General features: G+C 47.1%; 1 long non-coding RNA gene across 1 annotated transcript in view; it reads right to left on the bottom strand.

Annotated features, from left to right (window-relative positions):
* Positions 1 to 25,740, bottom strand: part of LOC137761053 (uncharacterized) — a 135,538-nt gene that overhangs the window by 74,596 nt on the left and 35,202 nt on the right. Inside the window, exons 2-3 of the long non-coding RNA XR_011073388.1 lie at positions 11,235 to 11,421; positions 11,036 to 11,143 (exon numbers count right to left, since the gene is read on the bottom strand). This is a non-coding gene — a long non-coding RNA (uncharacterized lncRNA). The remainder of the gene's footprint in view (positions 1 to 11,035; positions 11,144 to 11,234; positions 11,422 to 25,740) is intronic.

Raw genomic sequence — 25,740 nt, 5'->3', positions numbered from 1 at the left:
CTGAATGCGGAAATGTATAAAAAGGATAATCCATTATGAGCAAGTTGGATTTATCTTAGTCGTGCAAAAATGATCTGACATACCAAAATGTTTAATGTAATTTGCCATAAAACAGATTAAAGAAGAATGGTGTGCTCATCTCATTCGATGCAGAAAAGGTATTTGATAAAATTTAACAGCCGTTCATGATTGAAAAGTGAAAAGCTTTTTAGCAAATTAGGAATAAAAGAACACTTCCTTAACCTGAAAAAGATGACCTGTCATTCTATTAAGACTGAGAACAGTTCTATTCACAAGTGCTAACTGGCTTACTTTTTCTCAGTTAATTGATATATTTAACTAGAACCACCTGGAAGCAGTGACTTACTCCAGAGGAGTGAGTCCAACGATAGGAATTTCTAGGACTACTGTCGTGAGGCAGAGGAAATGTTTTTGGCAAGCTTTGCAGTGCTCTTCAAATCTCCTTACTATGCATAGACTGTTGCTTATGTATTTTCAGTCGTCCAATGAATACTTATTAGATATAAAAAAACACAACAAAATGTCAAACATATTGTACATTGACGCCTTATGTACATTGTACATGTACAATGTACACTGATCATAGATCATATGTACATTGATCACAGATCAATGATCATAGATCATTGATCTATGATCCTCAAAATTGATGATAAAAAGTTTATCCTTGCATTAGAAAAAAAATCTAAAGGATGAATTTCCAGAATCTCTATGTGGTAGGATTACAGGTAAATTTTATTTTCTTATTAGAGCTGCTCCTTCATTTAGTGAACAAATATTTATTGAACAACATACCTATTAGGTGCAAGACACTATGCTAGGTCCTGGAATGAAAAAGAAATATGGAAAATAGGGGTGTGGATTATGGTGCCAGACCATGGCTCTGCTACACTCTGCTACCCATTAGCTGTGCAGCCTTGGGTAAATTGCTTAACTTCTTTGCTCCTCAGTTTGCCTATCTGTAAAATGGGGATTTTAAAAAAAGAAAAAGAAAAGAAGATGCATGTCAGTTACCTGGCCTACAGTATCTGAACAAAAATAGCAACTATTATTATTACCTGGAAGGGAAAAACGACATGTAGCAAAAGAGCTCTGAGACAGGTGAAATGCTCTCAGTGCTCAGAGAAGCGGGTGAGAGGATATCAGAGACAGGGGAAGGATGAAGGAAGCCTTCCTGGAGGAGGAAGATTCGGAGCTGTGCCTTGAAAGCTAAGTATTTCCACAGGCAAATAAGAGGTGGAAGGCGTTCCAGGAAGAGTGCACAGCCTGAGCAAAGGCCCAGAGATGAGGAAGTGTTTGGGTTAAAGGCACTAACTACTCTGGTGGAGCTGAAGCACAGGGTCCATTCCAGAGGCTTTACTGTGCTCCACACTAAATGTTGTGAGGCAGCCACTCTTCTCCCCTCAGTTTCGCCATCTGTAGAATGAGGCCGCTGGAGTCAGTCACCCCTGGGCCCCCAGGCCCTCCAGCACATTTCATTCTACAGTGTCCAATCTCCCGGACTCCTAAACGCTTCCACATGTCAACCCTGACCTGGCTCTTATCTTTGCCTGCAGAACACAGCCAGCCGTCCTGCTTCCGGGCCTTGGACGGCCTCCCCACAGTCCCGGAGCAAACAGCTATTCTAGGGCCACCAGTCATGTGGCCCCCGTTCCAACAGAAACACAACACCCAGGGTGGTGGGCCCTATGCAAACATTCGCCTCACTTCCCTCCTCGGGCCTCGGTAGTGCCTGAGGATGATGTGGGTTTATTTGGGGTCTGCGGGATGCAAAGAATGTTGTCATTCTCAGGGAACTCCGAGTCCCGTTCGCACTGCTTATCCTGGCTCCTCTCCGTGGATGCTGCAGACGTTGTTGTCTCTTACTTCCAAAGGCTCCCAGTTCCAAGAGAGGTTTTATGTTTCAGAGAAATGAAGTAAGTGCCTAAAGGGGCAGTGGCATCTTTAACTGCTGGAGTACAGGGCTGAGCAGGGCTGAAGGTTCAAGCTGTGTCATTCCCCCTCACGGCCCCGGGCCCCCACTCCCACAGATGTCAGGCATTTGCTTTTTCAACCTGGAATCTGAGAATTCTATGATCTTCAAACTAATGGAATTTGGGGCTACCAGGACCTTAAGAATTGTAGAATTTTAGACATCCTAGAACCATGAAATTCTAGAATCTCAGAGTCAGAATCATTGTGTCCAGGGAAGATACAGGTTCCACCACTGCCTAGCTGTGTGACTTTGGGCAAGTTATTTAACATCTCTGTACCTCCATTTCCTCATCTATAAAGTGGAGTAATAATGGAACCTACTTCCCAGGGTTATTGTGTTGAAATAATATGTTAATATGTCATATGTTAATATGCGTAAAGCACCATAGAAGTGAGGCCTATAGTTCTAAGATCACACTGCAGGGCAACAGTTGGTGCTACTGTCCAGATCCCTGGCCTTCCCTTCTAGAAGTTTCCCCACTCAACCACACCACCTCTCAAGATAACTAAGAAGGGACCAGCCTCGGGACCAGATACACCCTTCAATGATGGCACCACCCTCACAATAGGTACTCTGCTGTGGAGAATTTCTCCACAACAGACAGGTTTCCCATGACCCAAAAAATACAGTGGGCAGAACCATGTTTCCTCCTAGAACAAGTAGTCTTTGGCAGGTGGAATCAGTGAAAGGCTCTGGGATCATTTACTACACTCAGTGGGTTGACTGGGCTCAGCTGGGTGGTTCTTCTGCCCCACGTGATGTCAGCTGAGGCTGCAGGCTTCAGGGGGCTCAACTGGGCTGGAATATCCAAGATGGCTCACTTGTATGTCTGGCATTTTGGCAGGGATGGCTGGAAGGCTGGACCCAGCTGAGACACTCGGGCATCTGGGCCTCTCTCATCCCATGTAGTTTCAGGGCCTCTCCCTCCCCAGGTGGCTTCTCCACGTAGTGTTTCTATCAGGGTAGCCAGACTTCTTAGATCACAGCTCAGGGAGCTCAAAAGGACATGAGTGGAAGTTGCCAGGACTTCTTAAAGCTTGGGCCAGTGAAACAGGGAGAATTCTAAGATGGCCCCCAAGATTCCCACCCACAAGTGCACATGCTCTGTATAATCCCTTCCCCTTAAGTGTGAGTGGGACCTGAAAATAGGAGAAAGTCACTCTGTTGATTAGGTTACATTATATGGCAAATGCAATGGCATAGATTATGTTATACTATGTAAGATGCCATCACAGCAAACTGGAGAGAGAATCTCCTGCTGCCTTTGAAGAACCGAGCTGCCACATTGAGAGAGGGCCATGGTGCTAGGACTTGAGAGCAGCCTCTAGGAGCTTAGACAGACCCCTGGCCGAGAGCCAGCAAGACAATGAGGACCTCAGGCCTACAGCCACAAAGACCTGAATGCTCCCAGGAGAATTCAGGAAGAGGACCAACCCCAAGCCTCAGATGAGATCACAGCCCCAGCCAACACCTTGCTTTCAACCTGGTGAGACCCTGAGCAGAGAAACCAGCTACACCGTGCCTGGACCTACAGAAATGTGAGCTAATAAATGGGTTTTGTCTGAAGCCTCCAAGTTTGCGGTAATTCGTTACACAGCAGTAGACCTTCTAGCCAGAACTGGCAGAGCATCACTTCCACTACTCTATTGGTCAGCGGAGTCACAGGGCCAGCCCAGGTCATTGTGAGTGGGGGCCACACAGGCTGCGGATATCAGGAAGCATGCTTCATCTGGGGATATCTTTGGATATAAATGAGTATATCAATTATAATCAAGTATAATCAATGCTTGTATAATCAGTTATACAAGTATAATCAATTCCCTGAGGCCTAGATCCCACCCGGGCCCAGAACAGATCCCTGTGTCTGGCTACCAAGTTTCTGGAAGGTGAAGTGTACTCCCATGGTGGGTAAACTGTTTTAGTGGAAGTTGCATTTGATATCTTACCTGCGTCCCTCTTGCTGAAATTCCAGCCTGTTTTATATCAATGCAAATCAAGCATGTTCTAACTAGAAGGGTTCACAACAGTCATCTGGTTTAAACCCCTCAATTTACAGTGAGGGTCTCTAGAGGGAAGGCATTTTCCTAGGTCCCACAGCAAACCAGAGACTAGGGTTAGAAACCAGGTGTCTGGACTCCCAGCCTACGACTGCCTCCATTCAGCTTTCATTTTGATGCTGAGTACATCATTCTCTCCTCTCTCCCCAAAGGAAAGGCACGGATTTCACCTTGGCCCTCCACCTCTCCTGGGCCCCGCACTGCCCTGGCCCCTTGGGGCTTCTGAGACTCATCTTTTTCACTCCCCTGGATCTGAGCGTTTAAGAAGAGAACACAAGAGTCACCAGGAACTGAACCCCACCAGGCCTTCCCCTCCAGAAGAGGACCAATGGGGTGGGAAACCTCCCCACACAGCCCACCCAAGGACCAGAGCTTTGGAGGGCAGGGTGTGCACCAGGGCCTGGCTTCCACACCGTGAACTGGTGTGAATCCTCCCCTGACCCACTCTGAGATCTTAGGCAAGTCATACTCTGTCCCCATTCTGTTTCCTCACTGTAAATGAGGACAGTGCCCTGCCAGGTGAGGGGAACTAAGTGAATGCGCTTTGAGGACCACAAGGGTTGACTTCCTGGGCAGAGCTTTTCCAAAAGAAACCTCAGCTCTGCTTCTTGATGAACCATCCTTCTTTCTCCAGCTAAGGGCCCAAGCCTCCCATGATTCCAGTCCTGGTCCATATCCTTCCCTCTCTCCAGTGGAAACAGGAAGCCAAGGGCCAGGGCCTCCATCCCTAGGAATCCCCAAGAATTCCTATCCTTGCCCAAATGTCACCTCCTCAGAGAAGTCTTCCCAATGTCCCTATCTAAAATAGCATCTTCCTTCCTGCTCTGTCCTCTTCTGAGTTCCTTTTTTTTTAATGGCGCTTATTACTATCTGAAATTATATTGGGCATTTATTTGTTTACTTGTTTATCATCTGTTTCCTACACTAAATGATAAATAAGGATCTGTTATTCACCACCATATCTGAAGAGTTAGACAGATAATAATGCTCAAAAAGCATTTCTTGAACCAAAGAATGAATGAATGGAATCAGTACAAAACTTCAGTGCTGGTCCAGTGGGGGGAATCACGTCTAAGAAACCAGTTTGTGAAGTGAAGAAAATAATATGCAGGAAGCCCAACCTGAACAGCACACCCACACTGGCCCCTCTCTCCTCTGGCCTCTGGTTGCACTTAGAGCCTGAACCCCTCGCCCAACACTGATGTACAAATGGCTGAGCCAGTGCCTTCATTGTTGATGTCGTGGAATGGGTAAACTCTGTAGATGTAAGTCTAGTCTCTCTCCCAAGCTCACTGAGAGCATATTCATCTTTGTGTCCCTCAGAGTGTCTAAACAGTGCCATTTGGGTGACCGTCCCTCAATGAGTTAATGACTGAGCAAATAAGTGAATGAGTCAAATAAATGGGTGGATGAATAGGTGAATGATGGGTGGCTATTAGAGTGGTGGTGGATGGATGGAGAGATGAAGAAATAGAAAAAAGGAGGGAAGAGTGGATGTATTGATTGATGGATGGATGATAAGTGGAGAACAGGTGAACGAATAGATGAATGGTGAAGAAACAGATAGATGGATGAATGTATGGTTAATGGATGATGGTGGGAATGGGTGGATGGATGGATGGATGGATGATGGATAAGTTAGTAGACAAATTTGACTTACTGTGTCTCAGAATCTCCAAAGTCATGGAACAGAGGAAGCAGATTTGCTTGTGGACCTATAGGAAAGAGTTCAGATCCCTAAATCAAAGCTACAGAAAAACAGGTTTCAGCTCATTCGGAGGTAGAATCTTCCTGTCCTAGAGATGTGCAAATAGAAAACAGGCACCCCACCCCCATCAGGGGGCTGGAGCAGGCAAGAATCTAGATCCTAATTGGGAGGTTGGGCTAGTGACTCCCTCCTTCACATGGAAAAATGATATGATTCTAGAGAAATCAGAAGTGAACTCCTCCATCATCCAGATTTGGTGAAGGCTGGGCCCTCACTCTCTAACCCGAACCTTGGGGATTCTCTATCTTGATACCTCTCCTAGGGCTGAGGACAGAGTCAATAACAGCTGGGCTAACTGGGCACTTATAAGGCGCACTCCTAACAACACCCATGAGGTTGGAGTTGCTTCTCACCCCACATCTGTCTGCTTTTTCCACTTGTCTTGGCTGGCTTATAGGCAAGAATACTAAAGTCTCAGAATCTTAAAAAACAGAGACCAACTGTGTAGCCTTGAACAAGTTATTATCCTCTCTGATCTTCAGTGGTATCATGTGTCAAACAGAGATAACAATGTCTTCCTACAGAGTTGCTGGGAAAATTAAATGAAAGAATTACATAATGTGCAGTGCTCGGCACACTGAAAGCCCTTGATAAATAATATTGGAACTGGTATTGGTTTTCGCATTGATGTCAGTATTCAAATCCACATCTACATTTGTATTCGTATTTATGAGAAATATTATCATAGTATATCATAGTATTACATGTATTATTTACTATTGCCATAGACTCATAAATCTAGGACCACAGATTCATAGATTGAAATAACAGATTATCAGAATCTGACCATCTCAGAAGTTTAGAACTTCAGAATTACTAAACCTCAGAGCCATGGACAATGCATTTAAGCAACTCTCAGAAAAGGCAGGACCCGGGACTTCCCTGGTGGTGCAGTGGTTAAGAATCCGCCTGCCAATGCAGGGGACACGGGTTCGAGCCCTGGTCCAGGAAGATCCCACATGCCGCAGAGCAACTAAGCCCGTGTGCCACAACTACTGAGCCTGCGCTCTAGAGCCCACGAGCCACAACTACTGAAGCCTGCACGCCTAGAGCCCGTGCTTCACAAGAGGAGCCATCGCAATGAGAAGACCGTGCAACTGCAACGAAGAGTAGCCCCTGCTCGCCACAACTAGAGAAAGCCCGTGCGCAGCAACGAAGACCCAACGCAGCCAAAAATAAATAAATAAATAAGAAAAGGCAGGACCTCTGAGGTCACGAGACCAGCCACCCCAACCAGCCTCTACCCAGGGCAGATGCCTCTCTCTGGTGTCCACCCCACATCTCCAAGTCAAAACACCTTCTGAGCCCACCTTGGGGTGCCTGGCTGGACTCCTTGGCCCTGTACTCCTATTCTTGGACAACTCAGAATCCCAGGAATTTGCGGCCACAGTAGTGGGGGCCTGAGATTGGGCCCGGGGGATGATGAAATATGGAAGCTCCCAGAGTTGGGCCTGGTGGGGAAGGCCACATTTTCTGTGTCATGTTCTATTGCACGCCAATCAATTACAGTGCGCCCTATATAAACACATCACGAGGGCTTTGACAGGGGGCCGGGGTGAAGTTGGGTGTCAGGGTAAAACAGGGGATAATAAAATCACTGGAGATTTATTTCTCTAAATTGGAAACTTCATGCTTACACCTGACTAAATCATCAGGCTGAAATTGGAGCCGACTCCCACGGAAAACACATGTAACCTTATCCCATCTTTGTTTAACGGCGACCCATCAAGCTGCCTGATGGATTCTGCAGATGCGGCCAGCGTCCTCCTCTGGCTCCTTGAATTCTGGGGGTCTCCATCAGACCTGTCTTCACTGTGCCCACCCTGCTCTTGTTGCTCTTCCAGGGCTGGCCTCTCCTACAGGCGGGTGTCCATGTGGGTCTTCTTTGCTCCCATGTCTGCGAGTACCCCATCTGTGTACCTAAGATCCCTCTACCTAAGACCCTCCTTTTCCGTGAAGCCATTCTCCCTGAGAAGAGAAGCAATGTTGAATAATAGGAGAGGCAGCTGTGACATCAAGGAAAGTGCTCTAGGCTAGAAGTTGTTCAAATTATGGTTCTATGATAAAATCCCTTTATCTGTTGGGGTCCAATGACATTGCTCCTTCCTTTTATCCCGTCCCTTCTCTCACAGAACTTTTAGGAGGATTTGATGAGCTAATGTGTTAAAAGTGCTGTATGATTTACAAACTGAACGGTCTGTATTAGTATCTAATTTTCCATGTAACTCACGAAGCACTGCACATGGTACCAGGAGGCTGTGAGTCACCCTCCCACCATGTTAAAGAGTTTCCCCTTTACCAGGAGCGACCAGTCCGGGCTGGGACGAAGAATCGAGAGGGTATCTACTCAGTAAGCACCCTCTGTGTGCTGGACCCTGGGCTAGTGCCACTCATACAGTATTTCACATGATTCCCACATCCTAGATCAGAGTTATACCCACTCCAAAGATGATGAAAATCAGGAATCAGAGGGGCTAGCTACCTTCCCAAACTTTACTGTCTCAGCTGAGACAGTAACCAGCATGTCAGTCTAGGTTCGCCTGACTCCAGAGCTCAGCAAAATGTATGACAAGTGCTCTGCGAGCCCCGAGGGAGAAAAGATGGGCAGTGTGTTTCAGGGCTCAGTATGGACCCTCCCCCTCTCCCAGCCCCTCCCTTCAAGTCCATAAATTCTTCCACACACAGACACACTCACCGGAGTGCACACCGCAGGTGGTCAGTGGCGGGGAGGCTGAGGGCTGAGGCTCCCTGCTCAGAACGGGACTCCAGGCTCACACCTCCACCATGGCCCTTTTGGTGGAGCTGGGGAGGTGGGGGGCAGGAGGAGCCCCTGTGTGTCATTTTCGGCAGCAGTCAGCAGAGCCTTGCAAAGTGCAAGATGGCTTTTTTAGCCCAGCATAAGGATCTAGTTAAAAACCAATAAATCAGCAGTGAAATGTGCATAGCAGCCTTCTCCGTAAAATCAACATGGCTTGCTCCTCTGCAGGGAGCCCTCTGACCGCCAGGACTGAAGCCTGGGCCTCAGGCAGAGCCCTCCTTCGTCCCACAGGGATCTTTGGGGAGAGGGGTCTCCACTCTCCCCTGAGAAGAGGAGAGCCAGGCAACCTGGGTCCTGCCTGGAAGGCGCCTACACTTGAGACATCCCCCTTCTAGACGCAGAGATCAAGAAAGTGATCAAGAAAGTGATCAGAGCCGGCCCCAGACAGCCCTCCGCCTCCTCCACACGGCTCCCGCCCTGACACAGAAAATCGAATTATGAGATGAATGGGCTGGGGAGTGGATGAGAAGGGCGAGCCCCAGGGCGTCTCCCCAGCGCAAAATACAGAAAGCCATCTGCAGGGAGGGGCTCGCGACCCCTCGGGAAGCCGTGCCTGGGAAGCCACCCCAGCGACCTCCGCGAGGATGGGCGCCCCGGCCTCCCCGCGCCCAGGCCAGCCCCAGGCGGGGCGTGGGGATTGCGGGAGGCTCCAGATCGCCCTCAGGACGGTATTTAATATCTGTAAAACTGCCACTCGGGCAGCCAAGGTAAACAGCGTCCCTGGCAGTTCAAAGGTGAGCGAGTTTGAATGTTTCCCCTTTGCCTGAAAGGAATCCGTGCCGGGCCTGTGGCAGCGGGCCCCCGGGAGGCCCGGCCCCCCGCGCCGCCAGCCCACGGCATCTGTGCACACAGAGGCGGCGTCTCCCACGCAAATACTCAAAATTTCTCATTAAAACTTACGACTGTGTCAACAGCGCGGGCTGGGCCCCTAATCTGGAAAAGACATTTCGCCACCCCGCCAGCCGGCCAGCCGCCCGTCCCACGCCCGGAGCCCGAGCCCGGCCGCAGCCCGCTCCGCTCATCTCTCCGCCGCCCCCCGCCCGGCCGAGAGCGCTGCCCACGGGGACCCCGCGCCCAGGCTTCCAGCCCAGGGGATAGCGCTGGCCCCGACGCTTCCGCCTGGTTTGGGCTCGGAAAGAGCTTTCTCCCAGCGGGGGTTCGCTTTGCAGTCAGTTAAATAACGCAGCCCCCAGCTGCACCCCGCACCGCATCTCCCCAGACCTGTTCCCGGGGGTTCCCTCCGGCTTCTGCCGGGAAGATTTAGCTCAGCCCCCGCCCCATGCCACGGAACAGCTGGCACACCTGAGATGTGAACACAGGGACCTCAAGGCCCTCGGCCAGGGAGGTGGGAAGCCCCTGGGCAAGGGTGCAAGATAAGGAAGGATGAACTCCAGTCTCGGTGGGTCTAGACGTACCGACTCCAGTGCAAGAGGGAAATCAGAGAAACACTTGGGAGTAGAAAGAGTCCACCCTGGGTTCAAATCCCAGCTCTGACACTTGGGATACCTCCCTTTCCTCCGCTATGAAATGCGGTCAATAATAGAAAGTTAATACCTGTTCCCACATACTCCAGCTCCTGGCACAGCTAAGCACTCCACACACAGTAGTTATTCATTCAGGCAACCTATGTGTGTTAAGGCCCTCCTATGTACAGTCATGAACAAAACAGCTGACAGCCTGGGGAAAACGGGCAAGCAGTTGGAACAAAAGAGCCTGAGTGTTATGAAAGGGGGCATAGAAAATGCCAAGTGGGTGCCCAAGGCAGGGGTCCCAGAGAAAAGGATAGATACACTGTGACTGAAAGGTGAGGAGTGGCAAAGGCAGCAGTGGAAGATATTCTAGAAGAAACAGCCTGTGCAAAGGCCAGGAGGCAAGAGACAGCATATGATCACTGGTGAAGGCACCGAGACAGAAATGAGGCTGATGGAGAGGGGCTGGGGGAGTGTAATACACAGTGTACAACTTTCAGTGAGCACTTTTAGATTTGATCTTTGTTGTGTGTGTGTCTGTGCCTGTGCGTGCGTGTGCACGCGCACCTGCTTATACACATGTGAGTATACACCTAAGGTATGTGAGTTTAAATATGCCTCCAAATGTGCACCATGCATGTGCTTGTTTCAAATGTGTATGTCCTCTTGGATGTGTGTGTGTGTGTGTGTAAATGAGTAAGCATTTAGATGTGAATATGAGTGTATTTGTGGGTGTACCTATACCTGCGACTATACGTCCATGCTTGTGAGTCTGAATAAGGACGTGTATATCCATGTTTGCACAAGCATCTGTACCTCTTGATGTGTGTCTTTAACAAATACTGATTCCCCACTTCCCACACCACCTTCTCTGGTGTCCGTATGGGGGAGCTGGGTGGGCTGGGTCCTGAACACACACACTCTTACCTTCCACGAGGGCACACATTCCCCCAGAGAGGCCATTCGACAACTGGTACTCATTGGCCTGATGGACCCACTTCCTTTTGAGGCAATGCAGACATTCTGTTTGCTCCACTTCGGGGAAACAAGAAAAAAAAAAAGCATCTTAAGATTTCCCTCCAGAAAACTGAAATCCAAGCACCCACCTCCCACCCCAGCATCCTACCTAAGTCAAGGTTTGTGGAGACAGTGCCATGTGGAGAGCAGGAATAACTCCTCAGCATTGGGAGTGGGAAACTCAGCCTCAAGCCGTCTCAGCCGCTCTGCTGATGTGCTGTGTCCTGGAACAAGTCGCTTTGGCTCTCTGAGCTGGTGAAAATGAAGACCATGTTTCCTGACTCCTTCGTCTTGGGCTGAAATAGAACACAAACAGGGATGTGGCAGCATGATGGCCGTGCCTCCAAATTTGTCACTGGACTGGGCTAGCCACCTTTAAAAGAAAGAAAGAAGGAAGGAAGGAAGGAAAGGAAGGAAGGAAGGAAGGAAGGAAGGAAGGAAGGAAGGAAGGAAGGAAGGAAGGAAGGAAGGAAGGAAGAGAAAGAAAGGAGGAAAGGAAAGAAAGAAAGAAGGAAGGAAGGAAGGAAGGAAGGAAGGAAGGGAGCAAGCCTCCGAAAAGCCTCATGAAGTCCAAAGGGTCTGATGCACATTTTGCTTCCAAAGGGGCAAGAATTTTGCCTTGTCACGTCTGTATTCCCCTCCTAGAACAGTACCGGGCACGTAGTGGGCACTCACCACATATTTTTTGAATTGATAAATGTGTTCATTGAGCTATTTGCTCATTCATTCACTCAGCTAAGAATTCCTGGCCCTTGTTCCGTAGCAGGACTTACCTGTCCCCAATCAAAGAAGGAACTCTCTTGCATAGGCTTCACTAAAATTCCAGGAGAATCGGTACCACTTTAAATCCGTGGCTGCCCACCTCCATCAGGCCTCAGAGCTGTTGCCCTGCTCCTTCTACTCCTCCCTGTGGCTGTTCAAATCTTCCCCCTTCTCCTCAGAACCTCTAACCTTCTTCCTTCCCCTGACCTTTTAACAGGTGACCTTCATGGAGAAAACAAAAGCCATCAACTTTTAGCCACAAATCCTGTATCTTTCCCTGTGCCTCCTCCAACTTTCGTCTCCTTTTCTCCTATTGGAATGACAGATGGGGTCCCTCCCCAGAGGAAGCCCAGCACCCCCCCTGGATCCCAGCACTCACGACCAGAGAGGTCACCCCCTCCACCCACCCCAGTCTCTCCTCGTACCTTCCACCTCAGGGTTTCTCAAACTGACCGTGGTGAACCATTCAAGGATCACAAATTCAATTTGGGGTGCTGTGACCAGCAGTTTAAAAAGAGTAAAATAGGAGAGGAAATATCAGCGTGTCACACTCAGTAAAGGTGAGTACATGTCATGAAACTTTGTTTCTGGTGTGTATCTGTATGCAGGCGTCCTGGGTCTGGAAGACGATGTAGGTCTGACCTGGTTGCAGTCAGGAAAGAGTGAAAGGCATCCTTCTGCCTCTCTTTTTCTACTTCCTCCTTCCCATCAGCGGTTAAACATCCTTTAGAATCTCAGGAACAGTCTCTCCTTTAAGCCCACAGTTTCCTCCAATGACCGCACCCCTTCTGCCAAACCACCCCCCCAGATCTCTTCACAACCAACCTTCTCTAGAGAGTTGTCTACACTCAGTATCTACACACCCTCACCTCCCACTCTTCGGCAAATCAGCATACCCCCCGCCCCCAGAACCAACGTGAGCCCGTTGCTCAATCCAATGAAGGCTCTGCCTGCGGGGCTCTCAGGACACTGACTGTTTCCTTGGCTCCCACGACCTCCCCTTGTCTCGTTTTTCTCCTACCTGTGTGGCCTACCGTCTCCCCTGTGGGCTCCTCTGCTCCTACCCAGCCCTTGCTGTTGGCGTTCCTGGGGTCTCACTCCTAGACTCTCTTCTCTTTTCATTCTCCCCTCAGTAATAGTTTCAAGGTCCAAAGGCTAAGGATGCCCAACTTGATCTCCACATCCAAGCTCTCTTCCCAGACCCCAGGCTCACAGCTACCTTCTGGCATCTCTGCTGGGTGCCGCACAGGCCCCTCCTACTCAGCACACCCAAGGGAACCCAGCTTCTTCCTGCACCTTCTCTGAGGTTCCTTGCCTTTGTGGCAGCACCTCCGCCCACCACATCACCCAAACCGGAAAGCTGGCCTCATTCTGGACTCCCCCATGGCCCAGCTGTCCTATCACTACGTCTCAGTGGTATCCTTTCACTCCTCTCCACCAGCCACCACTCTCAGGGTCAGAGCTGTCATCATTCTGTCTGAATTACTTCCAGAGTCTTCTAACTAAGGGGTCTCCAAGCCATCTTTCTATTAGGACCATGTTGCTCTCTGCTTTAAATCTTCCAGTATCTCTTCTCAGCTGCTGGACTAAAGCCCAGGCTCCTCATACACACTTGGAAAGATGTGTCCACACTGACCCTTAATCTTCAGCCCTCTCATTTTATATTCTCACCCTTACTGGTGCTCCTTGGGCTGGGGGGCCTGTGACTGGTTGGGCCCTCAACTTGCTCGGCCTCCCTAGATCCCCTCACTCTCAGGTTCCTCTGGCCAAAGCTAGGCTGACCCAGAGCACCCCAAGCTCACGTTCAAAGACTTGGGCCGGGCCCAGCTGCTTGGCCCCATAAATGAGGATTAGGCGACCCCCTTTGAGGCTGGCGGGCGGGCTGTGAGAAGAGTTGGTTTGGTGTCGATTTTATGGCAGGATCACATTTCGTCATCAGACCCCCCTCTGAAGCTGGCCAAGGGCAGGTCAGGCGCAGGAGAGTGGGAACTTGAGCCGCCCCATCAGCCCAGAGCACAGAACTGCTGGCACAGGAGGGAGCCATGGCTGGAATCAGGAGCCCGAGTTCCAGCCTCCCCTTGCCGCCCCCCCCCCGCCCCCCACTGTGTGAACTTGGGCACATCCTTCCAATCTCTGGTCAGCGGTCTGTAAAGTGGGGGCCCTAGACTAGTGGGCACTCAAGCCGATTCCTTTCCCAGGTCCCCAGGCCCCCGCCCCGTCTAAGCCGCAACAAAAGCATCACCTTCCCCAGAAGGTTTCAGAGCTATTACGTGCTTACAAACTCATGGATTAGGGTTGCCAGATAAAATAGAATATTCAGTTAAACTCGAATTTCAGATAAACAACAAATAATATTCTGTATAGGTATATCCCAAATATTGCATGGACATATTTATATTAAAAACCATTCATTGTTTATCTGAAATTTAATTTAACTGGGTACCCTCTACTCTTATTTGCTAAATCTGGCACCCCTACCTCGGATGCACTGAGGTTTAAGGGCCATGGCCTCATGGTCCATCTAACCAAAACAAGTTAGGTTTTGACAGGTTAAGTGGTCTTGGGAAAATCGTCAAGTTGGGTGGAGATCTGTGGTCAACAGCCAGTAGGGGTTCTGTGGGAGGGTGTTCCAGGCAAAGGGAACAGCATAGGCAGAGGCCTAGAGGTTGGATGGTATTGGGCATGTTCCAGGAAAGGCTAATAGGAGACGGAGGTGTGGGATGCAGGCTGTAAGAGGCAGAGATGCATGGAAAGATCAGCTGGAGTCAGATCACACCACATCCGATCTGTGCTGCTGCTGATGTCGGGGGTGGGGGTCTGGTGGAGGTCTGAGCTGAAGCAGGATCACAGCCAGACACTGGGGTACAGGGAGCAGAATCCAGCCACCTGGAGATTAGGGGAAGGAAAACTGGCATGGCCTAGGAGGAGGGACCTCCAGGATCCAGCCAGGGAATTTGGGCTCAAATCTCTTCTATGTACAAAATACATAATAAAAGCAGTCAGTAAATGGTAGCTGTTTAGTTGTCATTATTATCAGGTGCTTAGTATATGCTGTGGTTTGGAACAAGCCGACCTCACCACCAGACTGTCCCCATGGAACCAAGGCCATTTCTTACCCACTGGGAGCCCAGATGATAGAACAATGGCAGCTGGAAGATTCCATACTCTACCCAGCTATGCCACCCCTCTCTCTCTCCTTTGTCCAATATCAGTGAGAGGTAAGCCATCAGGGAGACTATTATGGATGCAAGGTTGTTTCAGGGACCCAATGAAAATTATCCAAGGAAAGGAGCTGCTTTATTAGAGACCCTACAAGGTCTACTTACATGAATCTCTCATGCCATTTTCACAGCAACACTAGGAAGTATTTCAGCCCCATTTTAGAGATGTGAAAACCAAGGTCCAGAGACAGATACTCTCTTGCCCAAGGTCCTTAACTAACAGTAGGGAAAGGCTGGGTTTAAAACTCAAAAGCTCTTTCCTTTACATAAGACTGAGCCTGTGGATCAAAACAACAAAACCTGAAGCCAGTGCCCATGTCACCCTGCGCAGGCACCCTCACCCCTAATGGGCCCATCCAGCTCAACAGACACCAAACCTCCCACCGCCTGGTCCATGAGGCCTTGAAACCTATCTTGCCTCCAGGTCACACACAGGCTGCTTTCCTTGGTGCTATGAAAAGCCTGGAGAATTCAAAAACCTTGAATCCAGTCTAGAGTCCCCAGTTCTTGGTTACATGGTTTCAACTTTCTGAGCTTGCACTTCTTCATCTGGAAAAAGGGGTTAACAATGCCTTCCTCCCAGGAGTGTTGTGAAGATCGAACGTGATAACATATAGGAAAGTGCTTTCAAAACTGGAAAGCATGGTGCAGACTTGTCTCATTGCCCAAATCACAGACAAGCAACATCATCCTACAGACTGAAGTGCATTTTCCAGTTCAAATCTCCCAGATTCATGAGGAGTCCTTTGCTCTAACAAACAAGTCTAGCTCAGGGCGGATTTGCAAGCCAGGGGTGATTGATGACACTTCATTTATTTATTTTCAAACATTTGCTAATCTCTCCTTCTCAGGCCCTATACTGGGCAGTGGTGAATAGAGACATAGTCCTGGCTCTTAGGCAGGTGGTCAGTGGGAGAGAAAGAGACAGACAATAATGCTACAGTTATAACCAGTGACAAAGTATAAGCAAGTATAAAAACATTATAAAGAAGTGAGGTGAACTTGTCTGAGAATTGGAGAAGGCTGTCAAGTAAGACCTCTGTGATGCGGATATTTGCACAGGGTCTTAAATAATGTATTTGTGCCTTCATTCAACAAATATTTTCAAATCTCTTCTAAAGTATTGGGCTACATCAGTGAACCAAATAAATAGTCCCTGCCTTGAAGGAGCTTAGCAGAGAAGACAGATAATAAAAAGATGAATAAATAAATTATAACATAAAATCATACCCTATGTATTATATGTATGTAATATGTAACTATATTGCAATATAGCAGGTGTTATGAAAAAAATATTTCAGGGTAAGGGATAATGACTGGTAGGGGTGAATTGGATTATATAGGTTGATCATGAAAAGACTCTGAGAAACTGACAGTTGAGCACAGACCTAGTGGAGAGAGAGCATGGACACTGAATGATAATGAAAATAAAACATAAAATTTGTAGAATGTAGCTAAATCAGTGCTTAGAGAAAATTTTATAACTTTAAATGTTATTTGAAAAGAAGAATGATTTAAAATCAGTGATCTAAGTTTTCATCTTGAGAATCTAGAAAAAGAATAGAAAAGTAAGTAGAGGAAAGAAATATTATAGATAAGAATGGAATACATTGAAATAGAAAACAAACAATAAAGAAAAAACAATGAAATAAAAATCTTGCTCTCTGAAGGGATTAATAAAATTGACGAGCTCCTAGCTAGACTGATCAAGAAGAAGATACAAATTGCCGATATCAGAAATAAAAAGGCTTCCCTGGTGGTGCAGTGGTTAAGAATCTGCCTGCCAATGCAAGGGACACAGGTTCATGCCCTGGCCCGGGAAGATCCCACATGCTGTGGAGCAACTAAGCCCGTGTGCCACAACTACTGAGCCTGAGCTCTAGAGCCCGCAAGCCACAACTACTGAGCCCATGTGCCACAACTACTGAAGCCTGTGCGCCTAGAGCCCATGCTCCACAACAAGAGAAGCCACGAAAATGAGAAGCCCACGCACCGCAACGAAGAGTAGCCCCCGCTCACCGCAACTAGAGAAAGCCCACGCACAGCAACGAAGACCCGACACAGCCAAAAATAAATAAATAAATAAATTTATTTTTAAAAAAAAAGACATCACTATAGATCCTACAGACATTAAAATGATATAAGGGAATATTACGAACAACTTAATGCTAATTAATCCAACAACTTAGATGAAATGAACAAATTCCTTAAAAGACACAAATTGCCAGTACTAACACGAGAAGTAGAAAAATCTTAATACAGCCTTATGTCTTTAAAGAAACTGAACTCATAATTCTTTTTAAATTCCCACGAATGAAGCTTCAGATGTTTCCAATGGTGAATGCTCCTAAGTGTTTAATGAATAAATAATACAGAACTGTTCCAGAAAATGTAGGAGGGAACTCCTCCAACTCATTATATAAGTGTAATCCTGATACCAAAACCAGACAAGGACATTATAAGAAAAGAAATTATAGATCAATATCCCTCACAAAAATCCTTAACAAATTATTGTCAAATCAAATTATCAAATTCATATATATATATGGCAAGTTGACAGATATAATTCTCCACATTAACACAATAAAGCAGAAAATCATCTCAGTAAATGCTGGAAAACCATTTGATGAGATTCAATACCCATTCATAATAAAAACTCTCAGAAGTCTAGGAATAAAAGAAAACCTTCTCAATCTGATAAAAAGACATTTGTGAAAAATCTACAACTAACATCATACTTAATAATGAAATATTAAATCCTTTTCCCCCTTGAGATCAAGAACAAGGCAAGGATGCCACTCGCAGCATTTCTCTTCAACATTGTACTAGTGATCTCAGTCAGTGCAACAAGGCAAGAAAAAGAAACAAAAGGCATAAATATTGCAAAGGCAGAAGTATAATTTTCTATTTTCACAGATGACATAACTGTGAACATCAAAAATCCTAAAAACTCTATAAAAAATGTATTAGAACTAATACATTACTTTAGCAAGAATGCAAGATACAAGGTAAATATTTAAAAATCAATTATATATGATATATATGCAATGAACCATTAGAAAATGAAAAAATTTTAAATTACATTTAAAATAACATCAAAAACAAAAACTTAGAGGTAAATTTAGCAAAATATGTGCAAGACCTCTACACAGAAAACTAAAAAACATTGCTGAAAGAAATTAAAGAAGTCCTAAATAAATGGAGAGGTACACCATTTTCATGGATTGGTCTGCTTACTATTGTTAAGCTGTCTCCCACATACACTGATATATTCAACACAACCCCAATCAAAATCACAACAGCTTATTTGAAGAATTTTTATGGAAAAACAAATAACCTAGAATAGCCAAAACAATCTTGTAAAAGAAGAACAGAGTTAGAAGATTTAAGACTGCTTGATTTCAAAGGTCACCAAAAAGCTACAGTAATCAAGAAAAGTTGGAACTGGCATAAGGATAGACAAATAGATTGATGGAACAGCATAGAATCTGGGATAGATCCATACGTACATCAATTGATTTTTGATCAATCAATTCAATAGGGAAAAGAAAGTCTCTTCAACAAATAGTCTTAGAACAACTGGATATCCATACGGGAAAAACTGAACTTCAACCACTACCTAACCTCATACCAATTAAAAAAAGAAATTCAAAATTGATTCTAGACTTAAATTTAAAAGCTTAAACTACAAAACTTCTAGAAGAAAACATGGACTATAATTGTGACTTTGGACTAGGTAAAAATTTCTTAGGACACAAAAAGCACCAACCATAAAGTAAAAAATTGACAAATTGGACTTTTGTCCACCAAAGATATTATTAAGAAACTCAGTATAGCTTGCCTATTACTTGTATTCAGAATATATAAGAAATTCTTAATAATAAAATGACAAACCAATAAAAACTGGGCATACACTGAAGAGTCACTTCACAAAGAAAGATATACAAATAGCCAATAAGTGCATAAAAAAGTACTCAATATCCTTAATAATGTGTAAATGCAAGCTAAAATTATAAAGTGTTACAAGTACACACCCCATAGAATGGCTAAAATGAAAACAGGTAGATTGACAATAGCAAGTGTTGACAGAAGCAGCCAAAATGCTCATATATTGCTGGAGGGACTGTAAAATGGTACAACCATGTTGGAAAACTCTTTGGCAGTTTCATATAAAGTTAAAAATGTATCTACTCTATGACCCAGCACTTCAACCCTTAGGTATTTACCCAAGAAAAAGGAAGACATATGCCCATTTCTCTTATACAAAAGATGTTTATAGCAGTTTTATTCATAATGGCTTCAAACTATAGTCAACCCAAATAAATGAATAAACAAAAAGTGGTATCTCCATACAATGAAATACAACTCAGCAATCACAAAGAACAAACCACTGGGAATTCCCTGGCGATCCAGTGGTTAGGACTCTGACTCTCACTGCCGAGGGCCTGGGGTTCAATCCCTGTTAGGGGGGAAACTAAAATCCCACAAGCCAAGCAGTGTGGCCGAAAAAAAAAAAAGAACAAACCACTAATCCACCAACAACATGAATGAAGCTCAAAAGCATTATGCTGAGCAAGAGAAGCCAGACATAAAAGAATACATACTGTTTGACTCCATTTATATGAAGTTCAGACAAAAACTCATCAATAGTGTTAAAATTGAGAAAATTGGTTGCCTCTGGATAGTGGAATTGATTGGGAACAGTCCTGAGGGAGCTTTCTGGGGTGATGAAAATGTTCTATGGGCGATTTGGGTGGTGGTCACATAGGTATATGCATACTCATCCAATCACACTTAAGATCTGTACATTTCACCGGGTCTTAAATCAGCTTTAATTTTAAAAGTTGTAAAACTTGTGATGAGATCCATGAAAGGGGGACAAAGGGAGTACCAAAGAAGTCTAGGGAAAGGTGTGACCAGGGGAGGCTTCAAGGAGGAGGTGGCATTTGCACCGAGCATTGAAGAATCTGAATAGGAGTACTGCGAGAACCAGACGAGATGCCAGATATGAAGGAACTTAGGGAATTGCTAAATATAAAGGATTGCTCAGCTCAACCACTGATGCCTCTTCTGAACAAAAGAAGAAAGACCAGAATAAGCATTTGGGGTGGGGGTTTCCACATGGAGCTCTGAGTTGCTGAAGAGAGACTGATCAGGGCCAGGTCCTGGAGACTGGGTATGTGTACACCTGGGGGTGTGCAGCAATGTGCCAGGGGTAGACTCGGCACCTAGTCAATTGCTGGGCACATGGAAAGTACTCGATAAACGTTTTTCAAATGAATGAAATATAAATAAAGGCACTGCTGACAGATCTGAGCTTGAACAATGGCTTGGAGCCCCAGAGAGGACCCAGGGCTGGCTCTGGTTCACCCTGCAGAGAAGCCAAGCACAGTCCTGGAGTGCTGAACTTGGACACATTCTATCACGCAGCTCAAGCCGCCCTGGGGGCGCCATATAACTTTATTGTAAGCTCGTGCAATAACACAGGCAAATGGAATAACAATGTAAAGTTGGCTTTAATTAAAATGAAGGGTGTTTGCCTCTCCCTCCTTTTCCTACTAAGCCAGGGCAGCCTGCTGAGCCGTGCAGAGCAATCAGAGGAATGTTTCCAAAGCGGGAGGCAGCCCACCACCACCCCCCTCACGAGGTTCACCAATATTCAAGTGGCCCTTCCCCCTCCCCAAACCCCACCACTCTCCCTTCTTACATGATCTGCATGGCAGAAGGGCATGAAGAAGGAGAACAGGAGAGATGATGCCTTTCTAAGGGCATCAGGAAGGGAGAGAGAATGCTGTTAAGCAGTGTGGGGAAGGAAATCTCGTCCACTTAGCCATTCTACAAATGTCTGAGGCACTACCATGTGCTAGACCTTGTGCTGGGTGCTGGGGCCATCCTCAAAGGACTCACTGTCTGGTCGGAACTCATCAGTGCAGAAGAGGTATCCACCCAGAGACACATGAACAAGCCACGAATCCAGGGATTCGGTTCTGACATGTGTCCTGACATCTGGAGAATAAAGTCGATGCTAAGAATCTGCTAACTGGGGAGAAGGACCTCATGCAAAAGGACCAGCAGAGATGGCACAGTGCTAGGCACACTGAATACCTCCTACCCTGTGCTCTAGCCTGTGCTGTGCTGGTGAATGTTAACCACATGAAGTTGCTGTTTCTAGGGAAAAGGGAGTCCCGATTTGTAGCCTTTGCCAATTTCCATGGTGTAAATTCTCCCACAGTGGTGAATTTCTAGTTACCAATGTTATATTAACCAGCTTGTAAAATTCCCAACAAGTTAACAATCAGCTAGTATAGGTCAGTTCCAACACACCACTCATCCTACCTGTCTGCAGTGCTCTGGGCTGGCGAGGGGAATTCTGAACACTAGCATCTCAGCCCAGGGTTTGCATTCAACCGACATTTTTTTTTTAATTTATTTATTTTATTTATTTATTTTTGGCTGCATTGGGTCTTTGCTGCTGTGCGCGGGCTTTCTCTAGTTGCAGCAAGCGGGGGCTACTGTTCGTTGCGCTGCGCGGGCTTCCCATTGCAGTGGCTTCTCTTGTTGCGGAGCATGGGCTCTAGGCGTGCGGGCTCAGTAGTTGTGGCTCTCGAGCACAGGCTCGGTAGTTGTGACACACGGGCTTAGTTGCTCCGCGGCATGTGGGATCTTCCCGGACCAGGGCTCGAACCCGTGTCCCCTGCATTGGCAGGAGGATTCTTAACCACTGTGCCACCAGGAAAGCCCTCAACTGACATTTAAAGAGTATCTTCTCTGTGCTAGGCCTTGGGCCAAGAGGTCTCGGACCATTAATAATAATATAATAATAATTCTAGCTAGCACCTATTAAGAGTTTACTATATGTCAGGTTCTCTTCTAAGAGCTTTTTCACAAATCAGTGCATTTAATCCTCACCACAACCCTATGAAGTAGATATTAGTATTATCCCCATTTTGCAGATGAAAACACTGAGGCTCAGAGAGAACAAGTTACCTGCCTGAGATCACATAGCTAGTAAGAAGCAGTAGCAAATAGCTGTCATCGCTGAATGTCCTCCTTACAGTTTGGTTATTGCCTGCATTTTGAGTCCAATATTCTCCAAGTAGAAGCCAGAAAAGCCTCATCCTCAGACCCTTTGTGGCTCAGATGCAGACATGTGACCCAGATGCACACCAATGTGAAACCTGGATACAGAGAGGATGGATCATGTGGCCAGGGCAGTGGCAGAGGCATCCAGTTCTTTGGGAACGGCAGTGATGGAGCCTCTGGCTTCCAGCCCAGAACACCATAGGGACTGAGTGACGGGGTAGTGATGTTTTCACTCAAAATGCTCCCATGGTTTAGTTAGGCCTCATTCCTGGGGTCCTCCAGAGATTCTGCGAGCTGGCCAACATCCTGTAATAAATTCCCCTCTGCTTAAACTAGCTATAATGAACTCTGTTGTTTGTAATTAGGAACCCCAATAAGATGGTGGATCCAGGGTTCAAACTTGGCTCCAGAACTCAAGCTTTTACCCCCAATGCCACACTTCATTTTCTCCTCCCCCTGACCCTGTAACTAAGGCTCTACTCCCATTTCACAGATGAAGAAACTAAGCCTAAAAGAGATCAGATCAGCTGCCTGAGCACACATATTAAATTGAGCCACATGAAACTGTTGCTATTCAATAGCTTGGGGCTAAGACATGGCAATTTCATGTGGTTCAACCTGACAGAAATAGGATTTTAGTCTAGATTTGTCTGACCCCAAAACCCTTGCTATTTCCACTGCCTGTGCTTTCTCACAATCAAACTCGCTCATAGGATCTAGTGGGTGAGAATCTGCTCTCAGGTGGTACAAGCAGAGGTAGTGAGGAATGGGGCGGGAGGTTGGGGTGCCTCCCAGGAGAACCTGAAAGTCCAGGAGAGATGGAAACAGCAGACAGGGGCTTCGGCTGACTCAGTACACCTTCACATGCATCTCTTGCACCAGCCCTGAGCTGATCACTTCTGGGGAGAGCACTGAAAAAGAGGACCTGGTCCCTGCCTGCATGCAGCTAAGGTCAAGGATTCTTGCACGGGCAGTATTGGAGGAGAAATAGCACAGGACAGCAAGAAAAACAAGGGCTATGCAACCTGTTAGGAGGGAGACCTCTTGGCAAGCGGAGGCCAGAGCAGAGCCTCGAGGAATCTATAGGTCGTGGATGAGTGGCGAGAAGGGGCAGGGCGTCAGGCTGGAACACCAGCAAGGGCAGAGGCGCAGAGGCTGCAGGGAGTGTGGCTACGTGAAGGGGAAGAAGGGAAGCAGCTTAGGTGAAGCGTGACGCGTATGAAGGGGAGCAACAAGGGACAACTTGGAAAGAAAGGTTGAGAATGTCATTCGCTTGCTCTTCAGCACTTACTGGGTGCCCACGATGTGTCAGGTGCTGTGCTAGGAATACAGCTGGGAACCACTCAGGCCCGGGCCCTGCCCCATGGGCCTTCTGACCCTTCAGGGAAGCCACGTGCTCCACAAGGAAGGACCCAGAAAGTTAGCAAATTGCAGTTGACGTAGATGTTGTCAACGTGAAGTTCAGGGAGCCATGATCATCTAACAGGGTGATGAGGCCTGAAAAAGTCAAAGAAGGCTTCCTGAGGACATGACGTTTAAACTGAAACCTGAAGAATGATCGCAAAGCCAGGATGAGGCTGGCTGAGGGAGCCTCAGGAGGGACACCCTGAGCAGAGGAAGTGGCAGGTGGCAGGGACCTGAGCGGGAAGGGGTTTGTCATATTTAAGGACCCGAGAGCAGACCATGGGGTTGGTGTGAGCTGCGTGAGGGCCGCGGGACAAGTCAGGAGGGGCAGCCAGGAGCCATTCTGGACACAGCCTGGCAGGTCATGGTAAGGAGTTTGGATTTTATCCAAGAACTGTGGAAAGTGATGTCATCAGCTCTGTATTTTCTTAATCACTAAGGCTGCTCTGGGGAGAAGAGACTGGAGAGAAGGAGAGTGGAGACCAGTTAGGAAACTATAGGAACAATTGGGACTGGATGGGGTTATGGCAGAGGAGATGGAGGGATGTGGAGCTTCCGGGTAGATTCTGGATGTGGAATTGACTCGGTAAAGCAGTTTAGCACAAGTGTTATGTGACATAACCTCCCCCTTCCTGGTTCTCTCGTCTGTAAAACGGGGCTGTAACAGGACCTTACTCTTAAGGCTGTTGAAAGTACGCAGGTGAGTTGATACACTGTGAAGGGTGTGGAACGGTGAAAGGTAGCTATGACTGACAGGCAGATTTGGGGGAGGATGCGGGTCCTGTTTTGCATGCATTCAGCTGAAGAGGTTTACGGGACATCCCGGCAGGGATGTCAGGTAGACTGCTGGACGTCAGGAGAGTGGTCTGAGGAACTCAGGGAATTACTGGGGTGCAGATGGTCTCCAGAGCCACAGAGAAGGAGGGACTGTCCTGGGGAAGAGAACAGAGTGAGCCCCACCAGTGCCCAGCTGAGCCCTGAGGCCCCGCTCGGCTCTGCATGCCAGGCTATGGCATTGGGCTGCTCCTGGATCCCAGGAAGAATATTGGGAGCGACAGTGGCTTTGGCAGTGCCCCTGGAGACACCAAGCGATTCCTTCTGACTCTGACCCAGGCTGTCTCAGCTAGTGGCCTTTCCTTGATTCCCTGGGGAGCCAGGCCTGAGTCAACTCCTCCAGGCCCTGAACCTGTCTGAGCCTTCAGACCCACGGCTTAGGCCGCTAAGCCCCAGCTCGTGCTGACAAATCCCTTCTAATAGGGAGATCAACCTTTCAATACTACTGCTGCTGCTCAAGAGACACGTCGCAGGGCAGTGGGAGAGTGGGCATCCCAGTATCGTGGGCTCTCGCTGCCTCTCTGGCTTGTCACTACCCACCCCAGCAACTGCAGGGGCTCCCAGGGCCCCGGCTTATCAAAGCCACATGCTGGGAGCCCCGCGGGGAGATGCAGAGAGCAGATGAACAAAGAATCTTGTCCCTGAAGGGCTGAGAAGATCAGACTCACATCAAAAGGAGCTCTAGAGCCCCTGGGAAGCAGGGGGGCTCCAGCACACTCCCACCTCCAGGCCTTTGCTCTTCCTCTGACTGGAACATTCTTCCTCCAGATATATGCAAAGCTGGCTCCATCACCTCCTTCAAGTCTTTATTCAAAACTCATCTTCTCGGGGAAGCAGTCCTTAACTACTCCACTTAACACTGCAAACACAACCCCTCTGTGCTCCCTGTCCCCCTTCCCAGCTTCATTTTTGTCCATAAGATCATCACCTGCTATACTATATGTCATCTTGTATTTGTAACTGTCTGTCTCCCCCCACTAAAGAGACAGCTCCATGAGGGCAAAGCCTAGACCAGAGCCTGGCGCACAGTAGACAGTTGATAAGTATTTGTTGATTGATTGATTGATTAAAAGGCTGCCGCTTCAGCAAGTCACTGGACCCAGGATGAGAGTCCTGAGTTTGAGACTAATTGCCCCTTATGTCCTTGGTCAAACACTCCCTCTCTCAAAGCTTTAGTCTTAGTCTCCACATCCATAAAATGGGGATTATGTCACCTTCTCTGGTTCCCATATAAAAAGAGCCTTTGAAAACCTCTTTAATATATTAAATTATTATTATATTAGTATAGAACATATTGTATTTTTTTTAATT

The sequence above is a fragment of the Eschrichtius robustus genome, chromosome 3 (assembly GCF_028021215.1).
Source record: "Eschrichtius robustus isolate mEscRob2 chromosome 3, mEscRob2.pri, whole genome shotgun sequence".
Classification (NCBI taxonomy): Eukaryota; Metazoa; Chordata; class Mammalia; order Artiodactyla; family Eschrichtiidae; genus Eschrichtius; species Eschrichtius robustus.
Note: the sequence above shows the minus strand (reverse complement) of the source record. Positions and strands in the feature narration are given on the sequence as shown.